This window comes from Suricata suricatta, chromosome 6 (genome assembly GCF_006229205.1).
Source record: "Suricata suricatta isolate VVHF042 chromosome 6, meerkat_22Aug2017_6uvM2_HiC, whole genome shotgun sequence".
NCBI lineage: Eukaryota > Metazoa > Chordata > Mammalia > Carnivora > Herpestidae > Suricata > Suricata suricatta.
The window spans coordinates 113,894,987-113,902,736 of record NC_043705.1 but is presented as its reverse complement, the minus strand read 5'-3'; the positions used below and the strand labels follow the sequence as shown (position 1 = coordinate 113,902,736).

The 7,750-nt window shown below is 37.9% G+C and overlaps 1 long non-coding RNA gene across 1 annotated transcript; it reads left to right on the top strand.

Annotated features, from left to right (window-relative positions):
- The first annotated feature begins 1,395 nt into the window (after positions 1 to 1,395).
- LOC115293165 lies at positions 1,396 to 3,814 on the top strand. The gene is made up of 3 exons (XR_003909398.1): positions 1,396 to 1,428; positions 3,056 to 3,116; positions 3,682 to 3,814. It is a non-coding gene; the product is annotated as an uncharacterized LOC115293165 (long non-coding RNA).
- Positions 3,815 to 7,750: the final 3,936 nt, after the last annotated feature.

The following is a 7,750-nucleotide window of genomic DNA, read 5'->3' as shown; positions in this document are numbered from 1 at the left end:
CTGGGCACAGGAGCTCCGCCCTCTTTAATTATCAGTCGCCCTAGAACAAGTGAACGGGGAAGGTCTAGTGTGGAGATAGAATACTGTGGTTTATTTATTTATTTTGCATCTAGTTTGAATTTTGATGATCTTTGTTTTTTTTTTAACATTTGACATTTTATGGTGACAATGGACAATGTTACTGGACATGTTTTTAATATTTATTTTTGAGAGAGAGAGAGAGAAACAGAGAGAGAGAGACAGACAGAGAGAGAGAGAGAGAGAGAGAGAGAGAGAGAGAGAGCAGGGTAGGGGCAGAGAGAGAAGGAGACACAGAATTAGAAGCAGGCTCCAGGCTCTGAGATGTCAGCACAGAGCCCGATGCGGGGCTCAAACTCACGGACCATGAGATCATGACCTGAGCTGAAGTCGGAGGCTCAACTGACTGAGCCACCCAAGTGCCCCTGTGTTACTGGAAATTTTCAGTGATTTCTCTTTTGGCCTAACATTGATCAACAATGTATGTTTTTAAGTGGAAATGTAAAATAATTACATTTAAAACCAGAAATAGATTTTTAAAATTATAAACAGCAAACTAAAAATAGCATTTGATGCTGGCTGTGGAGAGAATGATTAGGCTAAATAAAACAGGGTAGATTGTAGCATAAAGTAATTCACAATAGTTTCATAATTGAAAATAGAATGGAACATAATGGTGAGAACTTCATTTTTTTTTAACTGCCCCAAGTTTTGGTGTGAATTATACTGACTTTGGATCTGGGTAAGCAGGAATTCTGCACGGGGTCCTATTCCTGAAAGGGTCCTATTTTTGTCCTCCTATGACAGCATCCCTCTCCATGTGGCCTTGGCCTCAAGCCCAGAACTCTCTTCCAGACTCTCCCTTAGGGATCCTTGTTCCCAGAATCCCCCATCTTCCAGCCACTTCCAGAATCTGCATGCAGATTTAACCTGGATCCATCCTTCTGAGGTGGTTCTACACTAGCGATGGGGATGGACCTCCCTAGGACCGAGGGGCAGCCCAGGCGTGACTCTTAACTCAATATCTACAGAGCTTTGACACACAGCCACAGGGACCAAGTACATCCACGAAAAGCTCTTCAAGGTGTGGAATTAAGCCAAGGTTAGGAGGAAAGGAGGTCACCGCAGACTGGGGGCCAGTATTACTCATGTCACCGTGTGCCAGGGCTGGGCTTTAAGAAGTCCAGCGTTCTAAGTGCAAACCCAACCATCCACATCCTTCTGAGGGTACATTTGTAAGGTTAGAGGTGGAGCATATTTTATTTAATAGTTTATTATGGCTTTTAATAACATGCAAATATTTAGAAATGTGATAGTTGAGGCTTCATTTGTATTCTTATTCAGGTCCTGCGAGTATCACGGTATGCCTCTATGTGTCATAGTTTAAATCATCCTTATCATAATCTTGTGGTGAGTACCATCTCTTTCTCTAATTTACAGAAAAGGAAACTGAGGCACAAAATATTTAGCCAATTACCTCAGGCCACATAACTAGTGAGCTCGGCTTTTAAAGGGAAGTATGGTCTCAATGACCTAAGGTACTTTCTCTTACCCATGATGCCACGCTGCTTCCTAAAAAATGGGTCAGTAATTCTCACAGAGAATTTCTGGATGGCATGAAAGTAGATTCTAGTAATTCACTGGAAGTCACCTTTCATGTTATGAACATTGCCTAAATCCATGATATATTTTCTTTTGTGAAATTGGTAAATATTTTTATAGTCCTTTCAGTTACAATGTCATTTTGAAAGAAAACATTCAGTGTGTGAAAATAAGGTTCTTACCTTCCTTCATCATTTACCAAACAGTTTAATGTTATATATACACATAACATTTTTTATCATGTCAGCATATTTATATGTAAATACAAAACTGCTGTCACCGTAAGATGGCAAATATGAACATTTACAGTTATTTTCTGAATCTGACTCAGTTTGCTGATGTGAAATTGCGGACTTTTCAGTTCCCTGTAATCATTTTGGCAGCAAATTCCAGAAATTTCCCTTTCTGTGATGATTTGATAAATGCCTTGGAGTAAGGTACTGAATCAAGTATTTCAAACAAGGCAGGAGAATGCTACCTATTTTTGTTTGTTTTCTGATAAAGTAAATCCTTTAGCTAATGACTCCTTAAACAAGATTTCATCATTTTGCATATCTTACCAGTGTCTTAAAGAGCTGGATGGATTTAATCTGGCAAAGCTTCATTTAGAGCTGTATGTAGTGTCAGAAAGGAAACTGCAACATCCGAACCTCACATTAAAGCAAAATAATGTGGGGCGCCTGGGTGGCTCAGTCGGTTAAGAGTCTGGCTTCGGCTCAGGTCATGATCTCACGGTTCGTGGGTTCGAGCCCCACGTCGGGCTCTGTGCTGACAGCTAGCACAGAGCCTGGAGCCTGCTTCAGATTCTATGTCTCCCTCTCTCTCTGACCCTCCCCTGCTCCAGCTGTCTCTCTCTGTCTCTCAAAAATAAATAAAAGAAACATAAAAATAATTAAAAATAATGTGACTGTTTCAAGACATTGAATGGATATCTGATAAATACTAATGCATATGAAATTTTACATATATACATATATATAATTAACTATTTGTTAATATTAAAAATACATTAAAATTTATTTTCTGCTTAATAGCAAATTATTTGCCATCCAACGAATCTATTCCTTTAGTCTTTAAGTTGGATACTTACTAGAGACGTGTGAACTTATAAACCTTGTAGTATGACTTGGAAACAAATTTGCTTTCAAGTGGTCTTGTGAACTTCTGAGTCTGTTTCCTTGAACAAATTGTATGATTCAGCATTTTCTTGGTACTGTAACCAAAGTAAAACATAGACATGTATTCAAATGATGAGGCTGTAACTGTCACAGATAAGTATTCTCACTGATGGATATGGTAAGGAGTAGACTATCAATTTGAACTTTTTGTAACATTACATTTAATACCATATCACTTTTTTGTTTTATTTGTGCATCTTTCTGGGACTCATGAAATGTATGGCTCTGCTGTTCAAATACTGGATGAGAAAATAAAGACCAAGCTGAGGACGTGCAGTGTAGGCATGAGCTGCCCAGGGCCAGGACCAGAGTTGTAAGGTAGGGATAGAGGAAAAAGAAACTGGAGCATAGGCTGATGAAGTTGGTTCACAATCGTCTCTAAGTAATGTGTCCTATGTGACTTTCATCTAGCAGCTACTTGCTAATTTGTCCTAATTTACCCAGAAGAGACTGGACAGTCACGAAAGAGAATTACCCTGTTTCTTCTAAAACCAATCACCATAAACATCATGTAAAAGTCCTTTCTTCCAGGCTGGCTGACAATTTGAACACGTGGAATCATAAAAAGAGAAAATAGTCAGTTCTATTGTATCTACTTCAGTGATTGAAAGTTGCCTGATCATGGACACTCTAATGCCTTCACGGCTCTTTATCCTTCACCAAACACACATTTGTCTTTTTATTGGCAGGTACCCTACAAAGCTAATAGCCTGTATCACTTCAAATGAAGGAAATGTTTTAATGTCCCACTTCACTAATAATAAACTTATTCTTTTAAACTTTTACAAATAAATGACATTTTAGTTTAATAAGTAAGTAAAAAGACAAAAAACACTTTTGTCTGTATTTCCCTATTTTTCTGAATTGTCTCCTGAAAAACTAGATATGGCGTCTTGATATTCAAAAAACTGGGGAATGGAAGAAAGTCAAACTCGCAATCTCCTGGAAGATCTTTAGTGTGCCCTGAAGCCTGCCTTCTCCCTCCAGACCCACTGCCTGAGGGATGGACCCTCACCTCATTTCCCCTGCCTCGCCACCCACCAACCGCACCCCAAGCAAGTCTCTGTTCACTAAGTAAAGTTTACTGCCAAAATCCTATTTGGTGGAATATTATGAGTTTACTTTTCATTTAGGATAGTATTACACATGCATTCAGTGGCCACACATCAAATTACATTACTCTCTTTTTCCTTTAAGTCAGAAAGGAGGTAGTGAGTATTGAACAAAAGGACTGCCCTGAAAGTAGACAAAAAGAGAGAAAGCAAACATTGTTAATATGGCCTCATATCGCCAAATTACATGGCCATTAACTCAATACAAAGACTTCCCATTTTGGCAGGCCCCTAGTGCTGAATCTAATGTCAAATCATGAGTATATCAAGTGTTCCACTTTCTTTTTAATAGGAGAGAGACAAAACCACTTGTAGTTTAACTGAGGGGACTGCCTCTCATCTTTCATGTTGGCTATGACTGTGTGCACGTTGTGAATTTGAAAATGGAAATGGTATCTTGATAGTGTTACTAAAGTCTCACTTTGGCAGACCATATCAAATAATCAGAGGTGGTTGAAGAGAATTTTGAACAAGCCAAATTGTTGACTTTTTCAATTTATAGAAAGCCCCTGTGGGTTAAAAAAATTATATATATAAATGGGTTTATTGAGCTCTTCACTGAGTGTATTTTTTTCCTGACTTAGTAAGTGAGGTATCATCTGAGACAAAACAGTGCAAAGAATGTTTATTTACAAGATGGGGCGGATAAGGCAACCGGGATCCAATCCCTGACTTGACATGGATGGTGTGTGCCCTTTCTTTCAATTCTTCAGCAGCTACTAAATCCTGCTGTGCTTCCTATTGCTGGCTGACAAGAAACAGAAGCCTCTTTCCACAAGTGACTGGTGGCAGATGGATCAAGCCACTGAAACGCCACGGCCCAGACTTTCATCTGTCCAACGAAACTGGGTCATTACAAAGTGTGCATTCACACATTGCTCCTCTTAAGGCTGCAGTGTATGTGTGATGTAAGCAATAGTTAGTTTGTTTTAGACATTTACTATATACCTGGTAGCATGCTGCTTGCTTTCAAAAGTTAAGAAAGGCATGGATACAACCTATTAGCATGGTGAGTTTCATTTTTAAAAGGAGGAATGAATGTAGATTTAGGAAGACCTGTCACTGAAATAAATCAAGGTCACTTGGTTCTCAGTATTCCAGTAGATTAGCAAATTCTTTTAGAGGGTAATTAGTGGACAAAGCAATCAGCAAAAGAAATGAACAGGATAAACATTATAGGTATCTGGGAAAAGAGGGTAATAAATTTTAAAGTCGTAAAAATTTTTATTACACCTATTGAAATTTAGGTAATGGATATTACTACTTTGGGGGATTAGATACAGAATTATAGAAAGGGATAGTTTTGTTTAGTTTTTATTTATTTAAAGCTTTTATTTACCTACTTCTCCATCTATCTATCCACCATCCATCCATCTATTTGGTCACTTGGTTTGTATTTAAAATTTTCTTCAGAGAAAAATGAGTTTCTTAACCATTTATCATATAATCCACAATTAAGTGTTTTTATTTTAAGCTGATGACTGAGGACAAACAGCTCTGAATCAAGCATATGGCCTAGGATTTCCATTCTAAGAAAGCCAGCCGGTGGGCAGTGCTGCCTCAGAGGGAAGTTGGCAAAAGTACCCCAAAAAACAAAAGCAAAAACAAAAACAAAAAAACAAAGGAAAATTTTATTCTGCAGCTTTAGTGAGCCCACAAAGTCCCTCAGCCCTCTGTGAGACATAAACTGCAAAACATTGTCTTGCCTTCAGACTCGCACTGTAGCCCAAGGCAGAAAGAAACAGCGAGGGCGGTGCATGCACTTGCTTTCTAGGTGGAAGTGTACGGGGACATCTTGTTCATCCAATCTAGGATCAGCTAAGAGCGTTGTTGTTTTGAGGAAACCCAACAAGTGGACAAATTTGGTGGACCAATTGAATAAAACCCAAGTTCTGTCTGCAGTTTTACAGTCCATTAGCTGTTCAAATACCCAGCAATAAAACAAATGGTCTGTCCTCAGTGTGAAATAATTACATGAGTTTAAAGACTCATACGATTACTTTATCTGAGATTTAATGCAAAATATATGTCAATTATATTTATGTGAAGACAGGCATTTGACGTAATTAATGTGTAAAATATGTCTCTTTAAAAATCTAACACATTGACACAGAATGAGCATGGTCAGGCACATTTTAGTGTAATTGTGCATATTCTTTGCAAGTTATTTGCTTTGACAAAGTAACGAGATGCTTTCTACTGAAATGCCACACCAAACTGAATATGAAGTATAAAAGGTGATCTAAGTGAGAATCACTCTTTTATTGCCTAATTCACTGCTCTACATGTCTTAACAGTCATAGGCTAATTCTGAAGTTTTCTGTGTCAGATGACATGGACCTGATGCATTTTGTTGCAATTTGAAGTACCCGGTTCCAAGTTCTTGCCTGTGGGCAATGGAGATGACGTTTGCATTTTTTCAATATGCAGATTGCACCCATAGGTGGTTTCCATAGGTCTGGCATAGCCTGAAAATCTACACTTTTATGAGGGCTTCAGACATGTCAATGATCTGCCAAACTTTGCCAGAGTGTATGTGTGATTTGTGACTAGTTTGTGAACTGAAATACAACTGATTTCACGTGGAGTCCAATTTTCCTAATGATTTTGGCTCTGATGTTGTATCTAACTCTTCGAGCCTATTTGAAAAATACTGTCTAAAAATAATTCCCATCTTTCCCATACTTTCTCCGTCTAGAAATGTATTTATCCTCTCAAGTTGATGCCACCACTTCCAGGTAGCCTTCCATGATCATCATAGCTGAAACTGTAAATAATCCCTCATTACACTGACAAGGATTGGTCTTCTGCAGAAACGAGTTCAGTAATATGCTTTTTGATATAATATGTGTGTCTATTTGTGAAATATATCTTTCACATTATTGTGGAGTCTACTATGAGGATTTTTTCAAAGACATTACCATGTAGTGTCATTATGAGGATCAGAATGGTTTTCCTTCCTATATGGATTCTTGTGTTTTTCGGCTGGCGGTATGGCAGAACAATTAGGAACATAGACTTTGAAGCCAGACTGCATATATTAACACCTCAAAGTCATTATTTATAAGCCATGTGACTTTGGGAAAATTAATCTCTTTTGTCTGCCTCGATTTCTTTATTTGTAAAGATGTATAATGCCTATCTCACAGGGTTGTTATGAGGATTAACTGAGTTGATATATGTAAAATGCTTAGAGTAACATACACCTTTTTACAACTGCTATATTAGATATTTGCCATTATTATTATGTGCCATAAGTGGTTTGTTTTTATATTATGAATTCTGAGCATTAATCAGTTTTCTCTCTTCACATTGACTGAAAGCAGCTATAGAACTATGTTTGTGACCTGGCCATAATAAGGCAGGGAGCATTTTTAGCCTCGTTCCTGGCCCTGCTCTTTATCTCTGCCACAGTACTTCTTATCAACCATGTAATTTATGCAATCTTGTGTAGTTTTATGAATTTGTGGAAGCTGTTTAATATTCTTTTTGGAAAACCATAGGCCATGTAAAAATAAATACACATTTCTTTTTATTTATCCTGGTAATTGAGTTGTACAAAACTATGAAGGCATTCAGGGCTAACTTCATTCCAGGACAAAGCAGAATATAAAAAGTTGGCTTTTAAATGGAAGAGTTTGAGAGGGGGGAAATATATATAGAAAAAACAAGGAAGGTCAGTGTGGGGCAGTAGGCAGTCTTGTTTCCAACTTTCTTTGCTGTCATTTGCAGAAAAGTGTATGGCTTACTGTAGCTCCTCAGCGTGGTCTTCCATAATATTTTCAGTGGAAAGATGGTCCTTTTGTGACAGGGATGAGATTTCAGAATCAGTGAATGAAA